This window comes from Topomyia yanbarensis, chromosome 2 (assembly GCF_030247195.1).
Source record: "Topomyia yanbarensis strain Yona2022 chromosome 2, ASM3024719v1, whole genome shotgun sequence".
Taxonomy (NCBI): domain Eukaryota; kingdom Metazoa; phylum Arthropoda; class Insecta; order Diptera; family Culicidae; genus Topomyia; species Topomyia yanbarensis.
In genome coordinates this window covers 141,727,776-141,755,694 of record NC_080671.1, presented here as the reverse complement: position 1 = coordinate 141,755,694, position 27,919 = coordinate 141,727,776, and the positions used below count along the sequence as shown (strand labels likewise).

General features: G+C 37.6%; 1 protein-coding gene across 1 annotated transcript in view; it reads right to left on the bottom strand.

The window, feature by feature from the left end:
• The window catches only part of LOC131681580 (trafficking kinesin-binding protein milt), a 316,121-nt gene extending 292,759 nt beyond the window's left edge, over positions 1 to 23,362 (bottom strand). The window contains exon 1 of the mRNA XM_058962440.1: positions 22,726 to 23,362. The gene's annotated coding sequence lies outside the window, so the exon portion shown is untranslated. The remainder of the gene's footprint in view (positions 1 to 22,725) is intronic.
• Between the last annotated feature and the right edge of the window lie 4,557 nt (positions 23,363 to 27,919).

Below are 27,919 nucleotides of genomic sequence, written 5' to 3'. Positions count from 1 at the left end.
ATAGTTCAGAATTCTGCACCCAAGTAGCGCGAATAAACATGTACCGGAATCTCAAGACTTTGATTTATTAAAATTTCAGTACCTTGGTAGAATTGTTGGTTCAAGTAGTTTGAAATTTTGTCTCCAGGCAAAACCGATATGCGAAATGGAACATTCAAATGGTACCGGGAGCCAGCATTGCACTGTTATCGCGAACCAGACCTTTCTTGACAATTTTCATTAACTACGCTGTATCCTAGTATTCTGACTACATCCAAAGAGTCTTTTACATTTTATTTAGAGGTATTTAGCAACCAAATAAGTCAAAACAAGGACAACACGAGCGTGTAATTCATGTCATGAGTATACGATCTTTGGCACAAATCAGTACCTTATCAGGAAAAAAGGTGTGGACATTTACCTAAAATCATATTGCAAGGGAATTTTTCTTTTGAGAGTTGTCCTACTGAAGCTGTAGAACTAGGGTCTCAGAAGAGCTCCCCGTCAGAATCACTCACTACAATTGCAGATGAGACGGGAAATGTAACCCACTAAAATACTGCTTAAGCCCTAGTTTTATGCTAGTTTTGTAGCCACTGATAAAACTTAGCACTTGTAGCATGCTATAAAACTTCAATTGTTACTTGGAAAGGCCCATTGCACAGTGGTCCAGAATGTGAATTTAGCAGGAATTTTATCTTTTTGCTAAAATTAAATGACTTAGCCCTGCAATATGTTAAACAAAGTTATTCAATGTCAATGTCCTTATATTTGTTTAAACAGATGCTAGGGTGGTTCTAATTTTAGCAATATTTAAAATTGAGCTTTTTAACGGTTCGAGATAGAGCTTTACTGTCTTCGATGAAGTTGTAGAGCAATACATTTTAGACAAATTTGCTGAAGACATGCAAACTCTAGATTTTATTGCACGAGAATTCCAAATGTAAGCTTTAGGGTGTTTCTTAAAAAACGTTTTATTTCTATAACTTTTGTAGTTTTGCCTTTCTCAATAGAAAGGTATTGCATTTGCTCTGAAAACCGACTTTTTAACGGAGGCCCGGAGGGCCGAGTGACATATACCATTCGATTCAGTTCGTCGAGTTCGGCAAATGTCTGTGTGTGTATGTATGTATGTGTGTGTATGTGACCAAAAATGTCACTCATTTTTCACAGAGATGGCTGAACCGATTTTGACAAACTTAGTCTCAAATGAAAGGTGCAACGTTCCCATAGGCTGCTATTGAATTTTTAATGGATCCAACTTCCGGTTCCGGAATTACAGGGTGATGAGTACGAACACGCAGAAAATGTAGATTTTAATCAATTCTGCAATGAATGTACAAAGGTGAAATTTTTTCCAAAATATGACCACAACTGCTTCGATTTGTAGTATTAGGTGACTAACATCCATTCAAAGTCTATTTGGCCACTTTGGCCACCATCATCGGTTGCGGAAGCCCCGGCGGAAGTATCTAAATTCAGAATAACAGTCACATCGGTTTCTCGGAAATGGCTAGACCGATTCAACTAAACTTGGTCTCAAATGAAAGGCATTGCGTCCCCGTAAATGGCTATTTAATTTCATCCCGATCTGACTTCCGGTTCCGGGGTTACAGGTTGTGGCGTGCGATCACATAGCAAATTGTGATTCAAACCGATACTCCGATGAAATCAAAAACCGATTTAATCGACCTAGCAGTGAGATGAGACATTTCTTACACATATCACTATTGGATTAGTTTTCAGAACTCATGAGAAGTAGGCACCCAACTAGAGGTGGTATGAAAACAGTTTCTAGTCTTGCACGAATAAAATCTCGAATGAACTGAATAAATAATAGAAAATCAACAAAACGAACGAAATAGAAAGTAAAGCAAAACATGAAATAATAGGTTTTTAAATTCATAAAATGAGTAAAAAAATTAATGAAAATCAAAATTATGAAATACACGAATCAAATTAGATGGCTATTAAATAAAAATTAAGATTAGGTATATTTAGAAATAGTTATAAGATTAGTAGAATAAATTGACTCATACTAACAAATTGAATGAAATAAAAGGAATGACTGAGCATGAAATGCATAAAATTAAAGATATGAATCAAATGAATCAAATGAATCGAATGAATCAAATGAATCAAATGAATCAAATGAATCAAATGAATCAAATGAACCAAATGAATCAAATGAATCAAATGAATCAAATGAATCAAATGAATCAAATGAATCAAATGAATCAAATAAATCAAATGAATCAAATTATTCAAATGAATCAAATTGATTTAATCCAGTGAATACAATAAATCAAATTAATGAAATGGATCAAATGAATAAAAAGAATGAATGAACAAAATAAATAAAGTAAAAAATAAATGAAATGCATAAATAAAACAAAGGAATCAAATAAACAAAATGAGCTGAAGTGATAAAATAAATAAAAAGAAGAAAATGAGCAGAATAAAATGCATTGATTAAAATGAAAAATTAAACGATAGTAAAATGTTATAAAATAATATTCTTTAAATTTAATTGTATCAAATAAACTATTTGGATGAAATGATTAAAACTGAAAAAGTAGTCAGATTATTAAAATGAAGAAACTGAACAAAATGAATAAACTGGAAAAATGAATAGAATGCATGCAATGAAAACAATGAATAAAATATGTTAAATGCATAATATGAGTAAAATGCACAAAAAAACTAAACTGATCAGAGTGAATCCAAAGAATGAAACGAATAAAAGAAGTAAAATGACGCAGATGAACAAAACGAATAAAAATATGCTGAATGGAATAAGTAATTAAAATGAAATGATCATATATTTAAGGTTAAAAAACATTTTTGAATAAAGAAAATGAATAAACCGGATTGTACGAATTTGAGAACCATTGCATCAGAAAGTTTTGAAATGTTTTTGAAAATCACATCTTCTGAGAAAAGGCTAATCAATATACAATGGACTTTCTAGGGCTTCCGTCTTTTTTGGTTTTATTCTTTTCGTTTTCATGCTTCTTTACTTGACGACGTCGTTTTAAGATTATCTGGTGTATCTACTTTATTGTTGGACCTTAATTAGTTATCAGGAACATGGAACGTTCAATTTGCTTTGGAATACTTTTGGTCACATAGTTGCGCGTTAAAATACTGTTCCAGTATTTTAACGCGCAATTGAATATAGTAAAGTGAGACAAGGGCACATGTGCTTTCAAGCCCCTTGAACAGAGAACGACTGAGGGAGAATGCGATTCTTGAATGAGACAGGTAGATATTTCAAAGTTTTTATTTGCCTTGAAGTTAATAGTGTGAAATGTCTATGCTATGTCGATAGCATAAAAGCCATGCATTCAGTTGATTGCAATGCAGTCTCTTTCCATTCATCCTTATAACTTGCATATTGTTTCGTTCGGAATTCTCGTGCAGGAAATATGGATAAATAAGTCCTATACAAACCAATACTGTGAAAAAGAAATGGTTCAAACTACTCATTATATATGCAAATATGGACGACGATAAGTTAGAAGACACATTGTAGTTGCATTCCCCATCGAGAGTGGGTACTTTGGAAGACTTCTTTTTCTGGATCTAATTTGTGGATATGTTTGGTCTTTGATCCGTTATTTTTCATGAAAGTTCGTACCAATACAACGAATGTGCATTTTCAATAATATCATTACAAAAAAGTTGTTCTTAGTTTTCACATGACATATTTGGGCATATACTTACCTTACCGTTCAGGCTAGAGCCTTTTTGTCTCTTGCTGTATGCAGAAGCCGTCCTCACTCCACTCGGTCCATTGCTGCTTGTCGCCAGCCTCGCAGTCTTCGAAGGGTCCGCAGGTCGTCCTCTATCTGGTCGATCCACCGTGCTCGCTGTGCGCCCCGTCTTCTTGTTCCTGTAGGGTCGCCCTCAAGAACCATCTTCACCGGGTCGTCGTCTGACATTCTCATGACGTGTACAGCCCACCACAAACGTCCTATTGTTAAGGTATGCGCGATGGATGGTTCTTCCAGCATCTGATACATGGTTCATTCGCCTGCGCAACGTTCCTCTTCCAGCAGCACGCCACCATAGATGGTTCGAAAACTCCAAGGGCGCGTTGGTCCTCCACGAGCATAGTCCAGGTCTCGTGGCCGTAGAAGACCACCGATCTAATTAGCGTATTGTAGATAATCAACTTCGTGCGGCGGCGAATTTTGTTCGACCGGAGCGTCCTTCGGAGTCCAAAGTAGGCACGATTTCCCGCCAAGATCCGTCTCTGAATTTCTCTGCTGTTATCATTGTCTTCGGTTACCAGTGAGCCCAAATACATGAATTCGTCGACCATCTCGATTTCGTCACCGTCAATCCAAACTCGGGATGGGAGGTTCACATTGTCGTCTTTAGAACCTCTTCCTCTCATGTATTTTGTCTTCGAAACGTTGATGGAAATTCCAATCCTGCTGGCTTCAGCTTTCAGTCTTTGAGCATATGTTTCATTCAAAATTCAATAGTTTAAATAGCGCACGTGGAATGTCTCTTTTGAAAATTTTCATCGTTAAACATCCATATTACCCAATTAAGCCAAATATTTTTCTCATATAGCCATGAATTTCCTTAATTATAGCGTAGATACAGGCTTTGAATACAATTGAATTAAAGTTGAGTTGATGTAGCAGCAGACAAAAAATAGTTTTGTTTTCTCAAACCATCACAATTACATCGCACACATGAAATTGGCTTGGATATGAATAAATATTTCAGATTGGCAGAAGATCTTATCACACAACTTAGAAATGGATACAGAAATAGCTAGATAGATGCGATAGAAGGGAGACAGCGAGAAAAAGAGAGAGAGAGAGAGAGAGAGAGAGAGAGAGAGAGAGAGAGAGAGAGATGGGGGGGGGCGTGTGAGGAACGGCAAATGATGGTTAAGGTACTGACCTTATTTTTATAGATATATTATGCGATATGTTGATTCCTTACATTATTATCGTAAATAATGTAAGTAGAAATTTTTGTGCCATAACCAGTATAACCTAAATCTTGCAAAAGAGCTAAATTTTCGCTAGAGTTTTGGGCTTCAAACATACAATTGCTTTCGGTGACGCCACGAGTATAATTATATGAGAAATCTTTTATCTCACTGCTAGATGAATTACTCTTTGATCTGTGTATTGATATACCATCCAACATTTACCTCATGATTGAACGCAACGCCTAATCCAAGGGATAAATACTAGAACTCGCTGTTTCACTATCAACACATTTTTTTGTCTTTGACGTGAACTTGTATATTGATTTTTGAGAAATAGTTCATTTATTATAGAGGTAATTCACAAAATGTTCACAACATCGAATTCCTTGAATCACGTAGATGTGTTTTCATACCCCGATATTCAAAATCGGTTTAGTTTTGCCCCTAAAACACCAGTAAAGCAATACTCTGTATGAAACAATATCATTTTTAATTAGTGAAAATTGGTAAGCGAGGAATAAAAATACAAAATGTTTAATATCTCCGCCGCTCGTGCACGGATTTTGACAATCTATAGCTTGTTAGAAAGGTATTTTTACAAGCTTTCTATTTATGTGCGGTTTGTGAGACAATATCGCATTGGTTGAAAGTTATTTGCGAAAAACCTGCCGTGTTTTGACAAAATTGCCCATATCTCAGAAAGTAAACAACATATCGAAAATCAAAAATAATAGTGTCAAATGGCAACGTTAGGCCTTTCATTTGAAACTAGTTTCATTAAGATCGGTTCAGCCATTGCTGAGATAATTACATGACATTTTGTACATACATACATACACACATACACATACACACACACACACACACACACACACACACATACAGACATTGTCTCAATTTGTCGAGCTGAGTCGATTGGTATATGAAACTCGGCCCTCCGGGCCTCGGAAAAAGTTTTCAAAGTTTGAGCGAATCCTATACATTTCTTTTGTAAGAAATGTAAAAAGGTAAAAATTTCGCTAAAATGTCTCTCAAACAACTTAAATTTGCTGTTCTAGGTCACCGACGGCCAACCAAACTTTCGTTGACTGCATTGACCACCATAGACGGTTCCGGAAGTGCCCGGGAAAAGCGGCAATCTTTCAAAATTGACGAACTCACATCAGTTTCCCGGAAATGGTTGGGCCGATTTTCACAAACTTAGTCCCCAATGATAGCTATAATATCCCCACAGATGTCTATAAAATTTCGTACGGATCGCTTATATGGGTCCGGAAATATAGACTAAACCGTCCGGTCACATATGAAATTTCCATATAAGCCGGAACTCAAAAAAAAATTTCAAAGGGGGGACCCCATGAAATTTCAGAAATCGAATTCGTATTTTTGATGCCAAACATCTTTAAAATGCATGAAACGTCGAGATTTTATGTTATCTCGAAATTTTTTTTTGTAGAAATCGACTTTTTGGGACTTTTTTCAGTTCAATATTGCCGTGGCTATTTTTTCTTTTGCAAAATTTTAGAACTCGAATAATGATTTCTTTTTTTGTATATTTGTCATGTCATGTATAATAATAAAATATAGTATATGCATTTGAAAGCTTTTAATGAATATAAACAACGCAAACATTCTCGTGTTCATGATTGAGAAAGGCACAATTACACCGCTAGGTGGATTAAAACAGGTTTTTATTTTACACTAAAGTACCCTTTGGACATCTTGAAGATTATATTAGGGCGCATAATTTTCCTTAACCCTTAAATGCGCAATGTTGTTTTAAAACAACATTGCGAAAACCAGCTTAAAATTATCAGAGTAGCGTATTAATTTTGAGAGACAATTTTCAGAAAATTTGAAAAAAATTGCTTTGCGCCTTTAAGGGTTAAAACACCAACTACTCAACTTATTTGTTTCAAAGTTATAAGAACTTTCATATAAAAAATATAACTTTTCAAATAGAACTATCTTCGATTCGGGCACTTAACATCAAATACGTTGCTGTCATATGAAATAGCATGCTTTGTAGTACAGATCACCAAAAAACGGCAAATGCGATATTTTTTTTATATCTTGCTATATTTACAAATTATTTGTAGTAAAAAGCATATGTAACTTTCTAACGAGAGAAGCTAGAGGTTCGGTATATTGAGACAAATTGTGCTCCTACAAAATATCTGAAAGTATTTCTAAAGTGATGTTAATGAAAAATCAAAACTGCAAAAGTTATACAAAGAAAATGATTTTTTAAGAAACACCCTAATTTTTTGATAAATTTCTTGTAAAATGAAAAGTATACGACATGGGCAATGTTTTTTTTTAAATTTGATTTTCTGCTATTTTCTGGAAAATACCCAAACTCTATCTCGAAACATTAAAAAGTTAATTTTACGATTTTAAAAAATTTAGACCCACCCTACCCAATATTTAAAATAATAGAAAAGTATTGTAAAGCGCAATATTTTATAATGAAAACAAAACTATATTTTTTATATTGTTCACCGTTTAAAAGTAATTTAAACATATTACAAAGAGTCAATTCATGAAAAACCAAATTTTTAATATAAGTTTTCATTTTTTTCCTACCTATCCTTCAGATGTTTTTTAGAGTTTTTGAAGACGAACATTTTCTTCTACTACATAAAAACTCTTGCTTCTATTATTCAGAAGATATAAGCACTTAATATATCAAAACTAGATTTTTTAAATCAATTTCATGAAAGTTTTAAAAAAATATCGCGTTCGCCATTTTTTGCTCAATAATAACTCTAATCATGATCTTATTTATAGTCTAAAAATAATTGTCTTTTGTTTGCCCCAATGAGTGATATTGTTACAGGTATACCTCGATAGTACGTACACCTTCGCTTCGTTTAGTGTACGTACTATCGAAACGTACGTACTATCGAATCACAAAAATTAACTTCAAAATATTACTTTTTATGTTTAAGATTGAATGAAAACTTACAACAATAAGATTTATCATTAAATTAGTCACCATATTAGTGATAAACTGTTCAATCACTGTGACTTGATTTTAGAAGAACGGTTTGCTACACATGTAAAAGCATTTCCTCGGATTTATTCAGTTCCTTGACTACGTACGATTTTTCTGAATTTCGCATAAAATATTCTGAATTTGTAATAAAAAACCGAAAGGAATAAGATGCCTCTGAATATTGTAGGATATTCGAGAGTTATTGATAAATTCTTTGAATTTGGTAGCATTTCCGCGAGCGCGATGCCATTAACAATTCTTCTCCGAACAGGATTATATATTGTTTTTCTATTCCTTTATTATTTTGGTCGCAAAACGGATATTTAAATATATTTGCAAAGGCGATTAAATTTTAAATATATTTTATGACAACATATGAGCTTAAAGATATATAAAACATAGTTCCCTGTCATACCTTAATCCTTGAACCACGCCAATATGTAGAATACTTCCTTTAATTGCTCGCACAAGTTTCACAGAGTTTCATAGAGGAAAAAAAGCTCGTTTAGCTGCGTTTGTCCAGATCTGTAAGTCCTATAAGCCTCCATCAAATTCGCTAGGCGTACTTGATCCGAATCTCACCCATTCCATTCAAAACTTAGTATCTCCTAGAATGTAATGAATTCAGCATCACATTTTATGTGCATAATATTTGAAAATCAATTAGCAAAATTCGTGTTATCATTGCTCTAGATAGTATACCTTAAAAGATACTAAAATTATTTTTGGTCTTCAGAAAATTTTCTTTGAATTTTACCGGTTACTTCGAAGTTAGTAATACTTCTGTGATACTAGTGAGACATACCGTACATAAAGCATGCACAAGTTTTTGGTCAAACTTTCCTAATTTTGTGAAGTTAACTGTGAGTTTCAGAAATTTACTTGAGGTTCGTTGTAATTTATTTGTTTGGAGTAATATTGTAAAACTTGAAGACACCCCTTGATGTTTGAATTTTTCTTCCATAAATCCTTTAAATACTCTTGAAATTTCGTAAACTTTCCAGAAGTTCTACAGATTTCGATCAAGATCGTAGAATTTTTTGAAGTTCGCAGAATTACCCCGAGTTAGGTAAAAGATAAGTGAATATCGTGAACACTCTGCTGTTTATGTAAAATGTTTGAATGCATGTAAATTCTCTGAAATTTGAAGTAATTTCCTAAATTTTATACAACCGGCGAACTGTCATCCTTAAAGCTCATTGAGATTCTCTGATGTTTGACAAAAAAACTATTATTGGTAGGAATATCGCACAAATTGTCTGAAGTTCTAAGGATTTCCTTGTAAGTTAGTAAGCTGCCAAAAATTTTTAAGATTTTCAAGATACTTGTACGACGTCCCTAAAGCTCGTAGGATTCTTTTCATACTAGGTGCAATTTCATGATGCATTTATGGTTTACTTAAACTTTGGAATACTTTGCTGGAGTTTGCAGAACTATTCTGAGTAGCACAGAACTCTTGACATAACCTATCTAAAGTATGCAGAAGTAACATGGAACCCGTGAAACTTCTGAGTCGCATTGTGTTGAAGGTTACAAAATCAAACAAAAAAGGGCGGTAGGTGTACGTACGGGCAAAATGTACGTACTATCGAGGGTACGTACTAACGAGAGTACGTACTATCGAGGTATACCTGTATTCCACAAAACCCCATTTTTGGCGAAAAAGTGCTCAAAACTTTTCAACGAAAATAGTTAGATATGTCGTGTCATGAAACAAATTATTCGCATTAAAACAATCTCAAAGTTGTCTGAAGACTACTTCTGTTTTAAATCAATACCACAAAAGTTATTTGAATAAAACAGTTTTTCTAAGAAACACCCTAACCTTCGATTTTAAATTTGTTGTAAACTGAAAAGTATGACAGCTAGAACTTACATGTCTTCAGCAAACTTTTCCAAAATTTGTCGTTCTACAACTTCGCTGAAGGTCGTTTGGCTCTAGCTGGAATGATTAAAGTTATTTTTTTTATCTTGGTAAAATTAGAACCACCCTGGCTGTTGTTTCAATAAAAAGAAGGGGCTCACAAACTATGAAAACTTCTCCAAAGACTTAATGAGGCTAAGTTGTTAAGTTTTAGTAAAATTTCAAAATTCCTACTAAATTTGCATTCTGGACCACTGTGCATTGTAGCGGGGCGTGATTCTGGATTGTAAAGGGCGAAACTTTTTTACCATTGGGTAAAAATCAACCAAATTTTGCACACTTTCTCATTGATGTGTATTGTTTACATGCTGTCAAACTCGAAGTCATGTTTTTCGATTCAACGAAAATGGAGGTGAACCAACGCGAGTCGAGAGAACAAATTCTTTCCAAACACCTGGAATTTCCTGACCTGTCGCACCGGCAGTTGGGTAAAATGTTGAACATTCACCATTTAACCATCTCCAGAGTGCTGATGCGGTTCCAGGAGCGGTTGACGTTGGACCACGGCAAAGGAGCTGAAAGAAAACCGGGACCGGAGAACAAAAAGACGGAGGTAAAGGTGAAGCGGATGATTAAAGCAAATCCCTACGTCTCAAGCCGTGATTTGGCTAAAAAGATCGGCATGTCGCAGAGCTACGTCCAGAATGCAAAGAAGAGAGCTGGACTACATACATACAAGGTACAGAACTCAGTCTACTTTCTACTTCTGCCCAAGTCAGACGTACAATCGAACCAAGTGAACAACAACTAGCACGTTACACGTGATACGTGGAGAAATTTCCTCCCGGGTGCACCTAACGGTGTTCTTGTGGTAAGGATGCGGATCGAAAGACCTATCCCCTCCCACTTGACTATAAAAATTAAAACCCACGAAGCTACTATTCATCAAACTACGTTATGCACTCATGGGGGGGGCAAACTCCTACGTGCAAGTATCGTAATCAGATAGCACACCACGGACAACCTTGCGCGGAAGATACAGAGGAGAATGTATCGCTACCGATTGCCAACGAATCCACGGAAAACCAACCCAAAAAAGAATTTTCAATACCAATACCTGAACCACAAACGGTTGCCAAATTTGTGGCAGCTGTTCAGTCCATATTGACAACTGCCAAAGCAGCATCCAGCACCCCTGAAACAACTGTTAGTAACATCGGTGATGAAGATAATAAGAATGACGGCGGATTTACATTGGTCACCTGTAAGTGCAAGAAGCAGGAAAGAACATCTGGTCGTGAGCACCAAGGCACTTTTAACGATGATGACCTTGATACAGAAGACAGGAGAGAATTAAACGGTCCCCATGACGCAGTAGGCGAGCCGCGAAAGAAAGTCTCCGCTCGCAATAAAAAGTTGCGCGCACGAGATCCAACGGACAAACAATAATATTTGTTTTGCCTTTCTCAATAGAAAGGTATTGCAATTGCTCTGAAAACCGACTTTTTAACGGAGGCCCGGAGGGCCGAGTGACATATACTATTCGATTCAGTTCGTCGAGTTCGGCAAATGTCTGTGTGTGTGTATGTATGTGTGTGTGTATGTGCGTCTGTGTGTGTGTACGCGAACACAATCTCACTCACTTTTCTCAGAGATGGATGAACCGATTTTTACAATTTAGTCCCAAATGAAAGGTGCAACGTTCCCATAGGCTGCTATTGAATTTCTAATGGATCCGACTTCCGGTTCCGGAATTACAGGGTGATGAGTACGAACGCGCAGAAAATGTCGATTTTAATAAATTCTGCAATGAATGTATAAAGGTGAAATTTTTTCCAAAATATGACCACAACTGCTTCGATTTGTAGTATTAGGTCACTAACATCCATTCAAAGTCTATTTGGCCACATTGGCCACCATCATCGATTCCGGAAGCCCCGACGGGAGTATCTAAATTCAGAATAATAGTCACATCGGTTTCTCGGAGATGGCTAGACCGATTCGACTAAACTTGGCCTCAAATGAAAGATATTGCGTCCCCGTAAATGGCTATTAAATTTTATCCTCAAGCGACTTCCGGTTCCGGAGTTACGGGTTGTGGCGTGCGATCACATAGCAAATTGTGATTCAAACCGATACTCCGATGGAAGCAAAAAAGGTAAAAATTTCGCTAAAATGTCTCTCAAATAACTTAACTTTGCAGTTCTAGGTCACCGACGGCCAAACAAACTTTCGTTGACTACATTGACCACCATAGACGGTTCCGGAAGTACCCGGGAAAAGCGGCCATCTTTCATAACTAGCAAACTCATATCAGTTTCTCGGAAATGGTTGGGCCGATTTTCACAAACTTAGTCCCAAATGATAGCTATATTATCCTCACAGATGTCTGTAAAATTTCGCACGGATCGCTTGTATGGTTCCGGAAATATAGACTGAACGGTCCGGTCACACATGAAATTCCCATATAAGCCGGAACTCAAATTTTTTTTCAAGGGGGGGACCCCATGAAATTTCAGAAATCGAATTCGTATTTTTGATGCCAAACATCTTTAAAATGCATGAAACGTCGAGATTTTATGTTATCTCGAAAAATTTTTTTTATGAAAATCGACTTTTTGGGACTTTGCCGATTTCGCACCTTTTTGCCTTTCTCATATAAAGAAAGGCTATGCAATCACTGTAAAAATCGACTTTTTAACCGAGGCCCGGAGGGCCGAGTATCATACACCATTCGATTCAGTTCGTCGAGATCGGGAAATGTCTGTGTGTGTATGTATGTGTGTGTATGTGTGTGTGTGTGTATGTGTGTGTGTGTCATTTAAACTCACACAATTTTCTCAGAGATGGCTGAACCGATTTTCGCAAACTTAGTTTCATCTGAAAGGTATAACGCTCCCATAAGCTGCTATTGAATTTTTAGTTGATCCGACGTCCGGTTCCGGAGTTACGGGTTGAAGAGTGCGGTCACACAGCAAATTCCCATATAAACTGGTACCACCATAATGTTCAAATGATGTAAAACATATTAAAATTGATGTAACATTACTCTAGTTTGCGGGTCTGGATCACTAATGATCAATCAAAGCAGCTTTGACCACATTGGCCACCTATGACGGTTCATGACGCCCTCGGGGAACCCGCCAAGTTCCTAAGCTAATATCACACCCATTCCACAACGAATTCTCTACCGATTTTTACGAACTTAATTTCAAATGAAAGATACAGTAATGCCATTGACTGCTGCTGAATTTCATTCGGTTCTGACTCTTGCTTCCGGAGTTACAGGGGTGTTAGTAAGGATACACTGGAATTTCCCATATAAATCGGTACAATCGTAATACCTCAGAGGCTAAAAACTATTGAAATGGTCACCAAATTACTTCTAATCGTAGATCTAGATCACTGATTGCCAATCAAACATTCTTTGAATATATTGTCCACTATCGACGATTCCGGAAGTCCGGAATTCCGGGCATATTCCACAATTAAAGTCACATCGGTTCATCGGTGATGACTGAACCGATTTTCTCAAACCAAGTCTCAAATGGAAGGCAAAATATGCAGTTGAGTATTGCGTAGCCGCCCCTTCCCCCCCCCCTATCCCCACCTTGCCCTTACACCTCCCTCCTTCATCACTCCCCTCTTCTTGGATCACCCTCACGCCCAGATTTCCTTCATCCACCCCGTATACCGAAATAAGATGAAGGATTTCTGACGCATCCTCCACACCCACTCTACTAAACCCCCATTCCCTACACGTTCAAACGCATTCCACCAACCTTTGCAAATTATAATCACATGAAGATAACATTGAACTCATGCTTATTAAGCTAATTAAATATTATTCTTTTGCCTTTCTTATATAGAAAGGTTATGCAATTGCTCCAAAAACTGACTTTCTAACCGAGGCCCGGAGGGCCGAGTCTCATATAACATTCGACCCAGTTCGCCGAGATCGCAAAATATCTGTGTGTATGTATGTGTGTATGTATGTATGTGTGTATGTGTATGTGTATATGTATGTGTGTGTATGTGCGGATTTGTTAACAAAATGTCCACATCGGTTACTCGGAGATGGCTGAACCGATTTTTACAAACTAAGATTCAAATGAAAGGTATAATATTCCCATAGGTTGCTATTGAATTTCATTTTCAACCGACATCTTGTTCCGAATTACGAGTTGAAAGGTATGGTTACAAAACAAAATTTGTTGATTTTTCCAAATCGGTTTCTCGGAATTTTCTGAACCGATTTTGACAAACTTAATTTTAAATGAAAGGTCCATCAGCTGCTGTTGAATTTTGTGTGGATCCGAGTTCTGGTTCCTGAATTACAGGGTGATACGTACGATCACGCAGCAAATCCCGATTCTAACGAATTCTGCGATGAATGTAAAAAGGTGATTTTTTTTCCAAAATGTAAACACAACTGTTGAATTTGTAGATCTAGGTCCCCAACAGTCATTCAAAGTCTCTTTGGCCACACTGGCCACCATCGACGGATCCGGAAGCATCCAAAGTCAGAATAACGGTTATATTGGTTTCTCGAAAATGGCTAGATTTGCTCAACTTAGTCTCAAATGAAAGGAGTTGCGTCCCCAGAAACTGATATTAAATTCCATCTCCATCCGACTTCCAGCATCGGATTTACGGGTTGTGGAGGTCGATCACATAGAAAACTCCGATTCAAACCGATACCGCGATGAATGCAAAAAGGTGCTCTTATATATACTTACCAAGTGTAATAAGAATGAAAGACATTTCCATAAAGTTATATTGTACGAACCAGCTATTAAATCATAGTTTGGAGAAATGAGTAAGGCACAATTGCACCTCTAGGTGGATTAAAACAGGTTTTTCAGTTCAATATTACCGTGGCTGTTTTTTCTTTTTCAAAATTTTAGAACTCGAATAATGATTTATTTTCCTGTATATAGTTGTCATGTGATGTACAATAATAAAATGTAATATATGCATTTAAAAGCTTTTAATGAATATAAACAACGCACACATTCTCGTGAAAGGCACAATTGCACCGCTAGGTGGATTAAAATAGGTTTTATAGTTTTTATTTTTACATATTGTAAACACATAAAAGATCCACGGCTCCGTTAAGCTACAGCTATGAGCCGTGTCAAATAAACGAAATAAAAAAAGGTACAGAACTTCCCAAACCGCGATGAGCGGCAACAATCGACGGCTAAAACTCGGGCATGGAAGCTCTACGAGAAGATGCTGATAAAATATGGCTGCTGCGTGATGAACGACGAAACGTATATTAAAGCCGATTTTAAGAAAATTCCGGGGTTGGAGTTTTTCACAGGCAAGAGCAAGTTCTATGTGGACGACAAATTTAAGAAGAAGAAAATGTCGAAGTTCGCCTCCAAATATCTCATTTGGCAGGCCATCTGCTCTTGCGGACTGATGAGTGAGCCTTTCGTGATAAAGGGCACAGTAAATGGCGAGATTTACAAATTTGAGAAGCGCCTTTTGTCGTTCTTGCAGCAGCACGACTATTCTAAAAGTGTCCTGGAGTGGTATGAGGCCAATTCTGTCCATTTTGTTCCCAAGGACATGAATCCGCCAAACTGTCCGGAGCTGTGCCCGGTGGAGCAGTACTGGGCAATGATGAAGCGGGAACTTCGGAAGAGCAAGAAGACAGTCAAAGACGAGAAGGACATGTTAAGAAAATGGAAAAAAAACTGAGAAACTGGACCGGATGACACTGTAAAGACTTTGATGGAGGGCATCAAGCGAAAATGCGTTCAATTTTACACTCAAGGCTCCATCGATTAACTTTTCTTTTGATTTTTGAAGTGAATATATGTATAAAACGACCCATAAGTTTTGGTTTGATTTTAAACATTATAAGAAAATTGGCATGACATTTTCGGTGTCGCAATAATTTCGTGTTCGCCCTTTAGGATTCAGTATAGGCAATTTACGATCGCGTTCAGTAAATCATTGGGGCGGTTTTGTGTTTGCGAAATCTTTGGCGTAGTTGTGCGTGGATGATTGAGATTGCATGTTTGTCTTTGTGTATCATCGCGAAGGGCTCGAGCATTTGTAAATTAACGTGTTCGATCGCATGGGCGTTTGTATGTTACGTGTGCTGTAACTTCGCGTGTATAAATTCGATCTTTAATTTATAATCGTGCGTCCATTCGCATATTCGCGTGTGTTCTTGGATGATCGCGCGGATCGTGAATCTGATACTTAATTTTCAATATAAAAGGTTCAGATGCTAGTAGAAAGTAAGTTTCCACCTATCACTAGAGTTCCCGGTTATATCGCCACTAGTGTTGTCTAGTCACTAGTGTATATGTGCGTTATTTTGTTTATGGACCCGACTGAAGGCGTGAACCTAGGCTGCTAGAACCGAAGATAAAGATTTTCGGGTGTGACCGATTCATTATCCCGTGAACATGGGTGTTTGTAGATTCTCGCTTGCGACAGCGTTTATTAGTTTAATAGTGCTAAAACATTCGCTTAATCGTCATGATTGCGAGATCGCGGGCTTTGGTGTGCGGAGATGATCGCGAAGGTCTTAAGCATTCGTATGTTAACGTGCTGAATGTTAGAAGAGAGTGAGATTCTTCATATGACTGGAGTTCCCAGTCATGTCACCATGGAACGTGTTGTCTAGTGAATATGAGCATCATTTTTTGCTTAGTCCAACTGAGTGCATGAATCTAGGCTGTTAGGATTGATAGTAGAGACTTGCGGATGTGACCGATTCATGATCGCGCATGTGGTGGATTAATACTTGAGATCGAGTTTGTAAATTTATATGTCCTAAACCGTTCAATTATTTACCAGGGTGTTTTAATGTTAGTGAGATCGCGGGTGTAAGTATGTGTGGTTGATTTCAATTACATATTCGTGTTTGTGACCAGTTTTGTGTTATTTCGAAGGCCACGACCATTTGTACGTTTGGAATGGGGGAAGATTGTGAGTATATATGAGAGAATATACAAACGATTGTGTTAGTGAGTGTTAGTATGGATCTAATTTAAGTTATGAACATGAGAATGAGCATTACGACCGTACAATTCGTACACACTTAGAAAAAATTAAAATTACATTTGACGTAAACAACATTGCGACGTATTTTGCTGTCCAGTAATGGAATTTTACATGTTTTGAGACGTGAAGTAAAATATTGTGTCTCTTTTGATGTAGAACTCGGTTGAATGGAGATGGAGATTTGCGAACCAAGTGCTTTTTTACATGTTCTTGAATGTAAATTCAAGTGAATTGTGACGCTCCTTTCATGTGCATCTTGCGAGATGTAAATATTTGTTAAGTATGTAGTTTCTACTCCGTGATTGACCAGCACAAGCGAAATTGCACAGAGAAAGCTAGGAGTAGTTATACCTCCTCATTGTGCACGGTTCGAGAGTTCTATATTTTGAAATGCCAATAACGACGCCGGTCAGTGTAACAAACGTTGTTATGGAAACCGTCTATATTTCTGCATCTCCACGTTTGCCATGGGAAGGAGTTTTTATTAACAGGTTTGGGTAGAGTTATACAAATCTGGATTCGCCTTGATAAGTGATACGATCTATGCAACTCTCAGAAGTGTTGTGGTGTGATTATTGCTCTGGGCAGCCGGTTGACGATAATTTTTGTTATATTCCTTTATGGGCAGCTAGGGCCGAGGGTGGTGGCTAGCTAGATTCATACATCCTTGACCTGACGGACGAAACTATGGTGCCTTGAGCACAGGCAACGCAGATCCAAAGCCATCATTGGAATGATACGTTCTGCGTTTGAAATGCACTTCCCGGTTGTCAGACGAATACCTGTAATTATTGCGTGTGACTTTGTATGTATAAGTCTAATTGTGGGTCCTGTGGTGGTGTGTGCGTGGAAGGAGTGAGTTTTAGCATTCCAGTCCAGGGATGCATATCTGTCTGGGTTGGCGTGGGTGTTCACTAATTGCATAATAGTGTGATCGCGAAGGGCACGAGCATCTGTATGTTAACGTGTCTGTCGCTTGCGCTAGCGTGTATGTGCCTTCGTGTGCATAAATTCGATTTTATAATCGTGTAGCCATTCGCATATTCGCGTGTATTCTTGAATGATCGCGAGCAGAACGTGAATCTGATGTTCAATTTTTAGTGTATGGTAGAGGTGCTAGACGTGAGTCAGTTTCCCTATATCATTAGAGTTTCCAATCATGTCACCATGTTGTCTAGTGAATGTGAGCTTCATTTTTTATTGGTCCAACTGAAGGCATGAGTCTAGACTGCTATCACCGATTGTAGAGACTTCCAGGCGTAACCGATTTATGATTGCGCGAGCGGTGGGTTGATGCTTGAGACCGCGTGTGTAAATTTATACATGCTAAAACGTTTACTTAATTACAGGGGTGTTTGCATGTTGACGAGATCGCGGGCGTAAGTATGTGTACATCATTGCAATTGCATGGTCGCGAGTGTTTGTGCTTTTGTACTTATATGAGTATAGATCGAGTATAGTAGAAATATACTAATAAAAAGAATCACAACATGCCGAATAAAGGAAAAAGATGCAAAGCGTTTGATTAAAAGTGTATAAATTGACCGATACTATTTTGGTATACAAGAGTAATGGAAAAGCAAACTAATAGATGTACAAATGTCGACCGATAAATGGACACACAATGGCCCCCACTGTGAGCCTCGTCCACGAATACCGCCATCAAACTGTGGAACAATGTTTGCAAACACGGCACACAGCAAAAGTCAATTCACATCGACCTGCCAGTCGGTCACGCCACCGCACACAGACTAGTGGTTGAGCGTTAGTATACGCGGGTGTAGAGTATGAAAAAAAACGTAAAACATAAAAAGGCGCATAAGCCCTCTCGGTTTCCTCGATGCACACTATCGAGGCGTAATGCAATAACCATCTTAAAGCAGTTGTCTGTCAGAGGTTCTGTAGCACTGATGCACGGAATAAGCTTGGTGATGTTTGCAATACAGTCAAGCCCCTCAACCTAGGGGAGAGGAATTTTATTTGGCAACAGGTTTGAGGCAATATTGAGAATCATTCCGAGCAACGCAGTTTGTTGACTAGCAGTTTCTACAACATAATTCGTTGAAAAGAAGTGTACATTACTCATTATTCAACTGATTTGGTAACCAAAAAGGCGCACTCGCAAAAGTTTATGGTTATGCAACAAAACGCGGCCATCACATGTCGCTAGTGTTGCTAGGATCGGGCATTAAAGTGTCAATAATAAAAAAAAACTATTTTTAGGAAAATGCTGAAATATTTGTGAAGTAGTTTCATACACAGAAATTACATTTAAAAATCAGTCAATTTAGAAATGTCAAAATTTAAAGGTGCGCGATTTTTAAAAGAATGACCCATCAGAGAGATCGCGGCTTGCCAGAACATCCCGAGCTGGACCATTGACCCGAAGGGACTCCTTTAACTGAGACCTGGCGTCATAATTCTCAGCAATGACCAGACAATGTGTTCAATGTTGTGATAAACGTCGCCATAAGCACAGAGACTGCTCTCCACCAACCCATTAGTCCGTCTATGCGTATCTAACGTGTAGTGTTTAACCATGAGCTGGGACATCATACTAACTACATCAAACTCCCTGAACTAAGGGGCCATCAATACCTTTCTTCGCGTGGTTCCACGTCCGCTGACTAGAACTACAGAAACATTCATTGAAGCAAATTGGTTTTTCATTGTTGTCTCCTTCTGAAGCACCCGCTCACTTCCCCTTGTCTCATTGTGTAGATGATCCTGAATCCAAAAATCCTCTCAAACACATGCTATGACCGTTGTTATTTTTCAAACCCTACAAATCATAGGGTTTGCATAGAGTATTTCCCGCACTCATTCAAAAAGGGTTAAATTTTCTTCTACATCTGGTAAACTAAACCTTAGGATACGTGCCGGTGTGTTGGGTCGGAAATCCGGGTAGTGTTTATACCGAAGGCTGGTAGATGTGACGTCGACCACCCTAAAGCGTCCAGATCAATTCAATATTAATTCGTCAAAAGGGCGAAAGTGTTTTTTGTAAACAAACTTGTTTCGCTCATTAGTCTGCTGCAGAGTGGAATTTCATGAAAAATATGCGCTAATGTAAATTTTTACCCTTCGTAGAAGTAATTTCAATTGTTTTCTGCTTTGAAATTATAGTAAATTAAGAGAAACCATCAAAATAAAAGTTTGTTTACAAATCTTATTCGCCCTTTTGTAAGTTTAATATGGAATTAGCGCCTTTCAACCTCAGAAATCAACCGTTACGGTATTGCGCAATCCTAACAAAAAGTTAAAAATGCACTAAAACAAAGAATGCACAATATCGCTCATCATCGACATTGTGGGAGCCTTCGATAAGACAGACTTGGTGCTTGTAAGATCTGATACGAACAAAATTTATGATTTATGGGCTGAGAATTTGCTCAGGCGTGCTGTTAAATCAAAGGAGATAGAGTATTCTACCTTCGAATGGATTACTGAAATGTCTTGTTTTGCCCGATTGCGACTGCGTCGCTGAAAGGTGAAAGTTCGACTGTGGCGAAACTGTAACCATGAGTACCAGTAGAGGTTATTCTTCAAGTGGATTGCTGTCACTCATTCTGTGGTCTATGGTAACAGACGGACGCCTGAATGAAATGGAAGGTTTCGGATTCGAGGAAATCGGTTCGCAGACGACATTGTTCTCACTGTTAGGGGAAAGGATTAATCTACAATTTCGATTTGTAATTAAACCGCTTCAAACGTGACACGGCAAAGATGTAAAAGGGAGAATCTCCCAAAAATTAATCCAAATTAATTTACAAGGAAAAGGACAGTCAACTGAAACCACGTATTCTTAAACTTCCATTTTTACCATCGAATTCGCTATGAAAATAAAATAGCAGATGGTAAATTGCTGAGGAATCAGCATAACAAGAGAACTAGAGAAAACCTTAAATGCATAATATCGTGCCGAAATCTCTTTCGGAAGAAAACCAAAAATGATGTGCTGACTTTACACTTCGGTTATCAGACCAATTTACTGACATGTGCTTTGATCGTGTGGGCAATGAAATCGATTGCCTTGGAAGTAATGTTAGACCGAGCTTAGCATTAAAAATGAGGCAGCACGTGGAACCTTACGGTTAAATAAGTCCTATCAAAGCACTTTCTGGAATTCTACGCCGTCTCGTGACAGTTTCACGTAAACACAATCATAGATATTATGTCGATTAAAAAAGTCTATAGTCTTACATTCAAGGTTTGACCGTAATGAATGGATGCACGAGGGTCAGCAAGCAAGCGTAGTACTCCGTAGAATATTACACTGATGGCTCAAAAAGAGATTATGGTGCGGGTGTAGTGTGGTCTTTACTATAGGTTCTACAAGGTTCTGGGTTCTACACTGCCAGTCTTTCAAGCGGTGTTATCGTCAAATAAGAGCTGTGCCAGAGAGTGATTAGAAGCGGCCTAAGGGGCATTGCAATGGTCATTTTGTCAGACACCCAAGCTGTGTTAGGAACTCCTGTAACTATGAGTTCAAGCTTCGCTGATGACGAGTTCTAATAATCTGGTAAGTAAACGCCAGCTTATTTTGATGTGGAAGTCAGGAAACATGAGAATACAATGATGGAATTGTCTGACAAGCTGGCTAACGGTCAGCTTCTCTTTTCGCGGCTCCTGAACTATGTTTTGTCCCTAGAAACACGTTACTCTCGTCGTAGGGCAATTTTACCCAACAATTGCCTAATACACGGTAGTTGTTCAATCCACCGATGCGTATTATGATCGAAGGCTAATTCACCCGGCTTTAGTTTTCTCATTCTCGTGTCAAATGGAAAAATATTTTACTCAATAAATGTGCGTCTCCTTGGAAAGTCCGATAGATCCACGAACAAGTTGACTTTAACCCCTAGAGCCCAAGTTTTTGATTTGCTTGCAAAAAAAACTATTGTTGATAGATTTTGGAATCAGAAAACCGAAAAACATGTTACGAGCTCACAAAATTTACAGATTGTTAATTAAAATTTCAAAACTGGCCAACATCGCAACTTGAAGGGTTGAGATTTTTCGCAAATGTTTATTTTTTTCAGTAAATTCAATAATAAATTTCCTAGCTACAAATAATCAAAGTCACTCCGGGTTACGGTAGCTGATTTTATTTCCAATGGCGTCTCTTGCTAATTTAAAAAATGCTTAACCATCTGTTTTGTTTCAGGAAAAAAATGTTCAAATACAAATGAAGATTGAGATGACCCAAGATAGAACTATCAGAGAATCCAAGAAACGTTGGATCACGATCGGGGCCATGACCTGGATGGATCGGTCACGATGATGATAAGCTGAAATACAACGCAATAATAAACAACTTCAACCAAAAAAGATATTGACTTCCGGACAATTACAACGACATACACTTTGTTACCAGAAAGTTTCAAAACATCCCATGAGCCGCTCTTGCGAATTCAATGTAATGGGGATCCCTATAGCGTTTTGAAAGACAGCAACAACCGACCAATCAAGGTTATGGCCGTCTTTTCAGAACAACAGCCAAAATTGAAATGATAAAAGTGAAGTGAAAAATTAAAAAACACATCACCAGTCAAGCAAAGCGGTTAGTCGAGGTCATTAGCGATCGCACCTTTTGGACATCAGGTCGTAAATTCATAAGCTGCCGTCCGTGCGATCAAAACCGTCCAAACAATAACAAATTATGTGGTCTTTGAGGTCGCTATCGGACTATCTGCGACTCATTCCCGGTATGTCGTTTGCTGACCTTTACATCTTCCTATTCGGAATGTCGGAGGCGGGATGTATTCAAGACAATGCAAACAATATAGATTTTCCCACAATCCTACGATGACATAATAGCGCATCAGTGACCTACTCTACTGACTGCCAAAAGCCACCAAGGCGCATCGTGCAGGGCGAGAACGGCTTTCTATTTACCTTCGATTGTAGTGTGATGGCGAAATCCTCAGGCGCAGCAGAAAATTAATCCTTCTTGGAAAATTATCACCAATAATACTGATCAACTTTCGTTTGTCAAAACAAACTATTAATGCGATTTTTTTTTATCTCACTCTGACCACTGGGGACACTCGAGGCAAAGGCCAATAGACACACACTGAGACTTCCTTCACAACTTGGTCGGATTTCCAACACCCGAAAAAGAAGCACCTAAACTCGTCTCACTTTTTTCTTCTCTCGATCTCGAATAGATTTTCTTTTTCTGCTACACTCGGGTGGTTTTGAATGAAAATTTTCAACACACGAATCAAAGACCAACACTGACTGAGGCCAAAACGGAGAAAACTCTAGCAAAAAAAACAGCACCGTTTTCTTCGATAAACGCACAGGAACTATGAAAACAAAGATTCTAATCCAGAAACTTTTTCGGTAGATAACGATTTTGTTTAACAAAATAGCACAAACGATAACGACTAATCGGCGGATTAAACAATACGAATGAAATTCGTGTATTTTCCCAAGCGGGGGAGCACCAATGAACGGAATACGAACCTTCGGATTTACGCGATTATATTTTTGCACACATCGAAAATCGTACCAACATCTATTCGACAGCTGGGACTCTCACCGCGATCAAAAATTGACAGCTAATGTTGCTGAGTTCCCATTTTTGTTGACAGCTAGATGCGTCAGTGATGGAAAAATGAGTTACCTGAGTTCCAGCACGTGCTCTCGGCGTCAATTCACTTTCCGGCAGGGAACCGTTTCAGAGCCGCCATTTATACAGATTTATCTAAAAGAAATCGATTTTAAAGCGCAACGGTTTTGGCGGATCCTCGCCGCAGCTGTTTTCATTAACAATGACCATTATTTCAATAAATAAACCATAACAGTTTCTTTATTGAGAATCAAAGCCGACGCTAATTTGTAGCGTTCATTTTTAGTTTTTTTCAATGTTTGAAGTAATAGTAGATAATAATCAAACTTTTAAATGCTCATCAATTAAGTATCAAAATTTTTTTATTCATGGAACACAGAAAGATACAAAGCTGGGACGGGACATGCGGATAGAAAAAAACAAGTACCAAATTGATCCAGCTCTCAAACTTTATTTTTAACCAGTGTGTGCCAGAATGAGATGGTAGCCCTAATAAATATCGTATGATTCAAGAGCCTAACGACGTGTTCAGAGTATCATCCAAATCATATGTGGAATCGTTACGCTATATGGGTTAAATTTCGTGTATAATTTCGGTTTATTAGGGATGTGTAAACCAGAATGAGAGCGTATGTGAGTAGAATGGGGAATGAAAAATAAAAAATGGAACAGAAAACATCTAACGAGGATTCTTATTTTCAACAAAATCATCTGGCAACTCTGTTAATGGTGAACAAGAGCGTTGCCAGAATTTTTTTTTGGGAAGTCTTGAGGCTTTTTTCAAAAAGCCATAATACAGTCGTGATTCGCTGGTTGGTGAAAATCATGGTTTTGTTACTGTACATTTCTATTCGGGCACAGCCTTGTCCAATTAACGAATTTGATTCGCTAGTTGGACCGATTGACAAATGTCAAAAACTCTCCAAAGGAGATGTTGGTAGTGTAAATGCATCTGTTCACATCTCTAAATATTGTCAGATTGATTGTCAAAGTAAATTTGACATGAGATTTTGGTGTTCAGATGCTTTTTAGTTGGACAATGGTCCAACTAGCGGAGGTCCTACTAAAAATAGTCCAGTTAAAAAGTGTCCAACCAGCGAATCACGACTGTATACAACATTTTATACCCAAACCGTATCACGCTCAATGTAAATTTTACATTGAGCGTGATACGTTGGTATAAAATTCGGCATAAATACAGATAAGTCTAGTGATGTCTGATTTTTGCAAATAATCGATTATCCGTTGATCGAGTAATTTTTGAGAGCTGGATTAATTCTCGACAAACATGTCAAATGGTCCTAAGTGCAAATGAGAGCCCCTCTTTGTTTACTTTCTCTTTCGATTATTACGGCGTCAGCATAAAACTTTTCAATATTGTTTCAGGATATATCGAGAAACGCTGATTTCGACTAGCATATTATGCTAAGAGTTAATTAACAAACGTATAAACGGACAAGTTGTTAGCGAAAGAGAAAGTAAACAAGGAGAAACTGTAATTTTCACTTAGGACCATTTGACATGTTTGGCTAGAATTGATTCGATTTATCGATTAGGTAGTAAATTTTAGTTTATCAACAAAAAAAGAAAAGGTCGCTGGGTCTATTTGGAAATTTTGTTCTGCGGTTTGCATATTTGCGTTAGCACACATACCCTTCATGAATTATGTTGTCGATTAACTGATATCAGCTAATCGATTTACTCGATTATGCCGAAAGCTTCTGATCAATTATTAATTTTTCGATTATTTAAGAAATTAATCGATTATTTGCGTTAATCGAGTAAAAAGATATATCACTAGATAAGTCGATATATCTAGCAACGCAGCTTAAAGCGGACCCTACACGAGACAGAAATATTGTCAATAAATTTATTGACAAGACTGCTTCAATCCATCAATCCCATTTAAATTCTACAGGATCAATATTTTTAAGATGACCTTACACCATCAATATATTGATCAATAAATGATTTAGTGTCAATATTTCTGCTCGTGTAGGGTCCGCTTAACGGTGAAGTCAGAGACAATTTTTGCATAAAGCGGACCCTACACCAGCAGAAATATCGACAATAAATCATTTATTGATCAATATATAGATGGTGTAAGGTCATCTTAAAATATTGATTCTGTGGTATTTAAATGGGATTGATGGATTGAAACAGTTTTGTCAATATATTTATTGACAATATTTCTTTCTCGTTTAGGGTCTCCTTAAAGCGGACCCTACACGAGCAGAAATATTGACAATAAATCATATATTGATCAATATATTGATGGTGTAAGGTCATTTTGAAAATATTGATTCTGTAGAATTTAAATGGGATTGATGGATTGAAGCAGTCTTGTCAATATAATTATTGACAATATTTCTGTCTCGTGTATGGGTCCGCTTAAGATACGTGAAAAACGGCAGAGATCAAAGACGCTGGATCTCTGTGTAAATCAACCCAGGGACAACTTGACAGATGGTGCTCGTTCCATATATGCAGAGATACCAAATACTTGTTTCAACTGTCTGCAAATAATAATTTTTAAAGTCTGGGAAGTGCCAAAAATGTCTAAAATAGATAAAGCTGTAATTTGAAACTAGTGTAACCAAAAGCCTTTATTTTCAAAAATCTGTGAATATCTGCAACCAAACTAAAAAAACTGCAAATATCTGCAACCAAATTTAAAAAGCTGCAAATATCTGCGTCATCAAAAAATCTGCAGCTGAAATTAAAAGTCTGCGAATTTGCAGACATGTCTACAAATCTGGCATCTCTGCATATATGTACCTCCGATTTGATGGTGGCGTTAGAATGCCCTCTCTGTACGAGTACCACGAACAACGAAACGAAAAAGTTTCAAGAAAAAAGGGTGTTTCGTTACGTGTGTTATGATCAGGGAGTCAATTTGCTGCGATTATTTCACCAAAACAAACGATACACACAGTATGCGACATACAGTTTGTTCTGTCGCGCAGCAACACACAACCCTCAGAAGCAAGAAATGTACACACAAAGAGAATTTGAGATAAAGCAATGTTGCATGTGTTATGAGAGAATGATACATTGCAGAGAAAGTTTATTCGTGACAACCATGCGTGTTTCAGTACGCTTGTCCACACAGAAGAGCAACAAAATTCTTCTTTGTTTTTGTCCCTAGTTCCTTGCGATCATGACAAACTTTTGTTGGGACATTTTATTGAAGCAGATATGGGTTCTTGGTCGTTGCGCTGTATGCGCATCTCGCAGGCGGCTCGGTAGTTCATTTATTGGTGTAGGGTGGATGTACCAATAGTCGCATGCTTAAGGAAAACTATTGATAAAAAATCGATTAATAGACCTATGGGCAATGTTAATACATTAAACGGAAGCTTTCAGTCCCTACTTCATAGGAAAAATATAAAGATGGCTTAGTAACCAATTTATGTATTCAAAACCGCTTGTATCACTATAGGAACACATGTACCAATAGTGGTGCAATTGCTAATTTCGGTTCCTATTGTTGCAAATCCCATTGCTTTCTTATGGGACTTGCAACTATAGGTACACTACATCAACTATAGGTGCAAGGGAGCTCAAAATTCTAAGAAAATAATTTTTTTCAATAGTTATTTGAGCAAATTTCAAGGATAACAGTTTTATTGTCGCATAATTTTAGTGCGATGAATCGATAAAAAAATATTTGTTGATGGTTGGTATCTTAGTTAGGCGTATAACCCACTACTGCAACTATTGGTACACCTCAACTATAGGAGCACCCACCCTACACTGCTTGGACGGTGAATAGTGATTTTCAACGATTGCTATCAACGATCATTAGATATAGACGTTCATTTAGCAAATCATAGCGCAATTTAATGAAACTTTAATCATGGATTGAATTTAATAGAACTTATCTGTAAATAATTACTACTCATTCTAGCTTGGCATATTTCTTTAAGTTTCGATGCAAATTGTGTGATTCTTGTGTTGCCAACTGTTGCCGCGCAAATGAGTTAATTATACAATGTCAGCAGTGCATGAGAAATGCATCACTGCTACGCGTAGGGAAGGTTGATGTTGATCTTAAAAACCCGAAAATGAAATGAAAAGAACACAGAAAAAGGGATCACTGTCTATTTATCAACCTCCCGCGCCTAATATACATAAGCGTGCCATACGCAGTCCGATTAGCTAGCTTTGGTTTTTCCTTCTCACTTACTCTGCGGTTAGGATAGTAATAAAATCTTAGAAAGCGGTACAAATGTAACCGCATATTTTGTGAGCCCTTGCGGGACTGGACTAGGATTGAATAACAGGAATCCGTATTGTGGTTAAATACGTCAGTCTTGAAGAGGCAGGCCAAATATATAAGTAAACAAATAGGAATTGCGCACTTCTAAGGCCATAGGAAATCTACACCGTATCTCAGGAGAATAGGGAAAAACTTAAGGACTAAAAGGGACAAATTTTCCCGTAGCGATATATGAATCGCGCGGGCAACATGTAGCTTTAAGATAACTTTTGTAAATATTTTCTGAATAAATT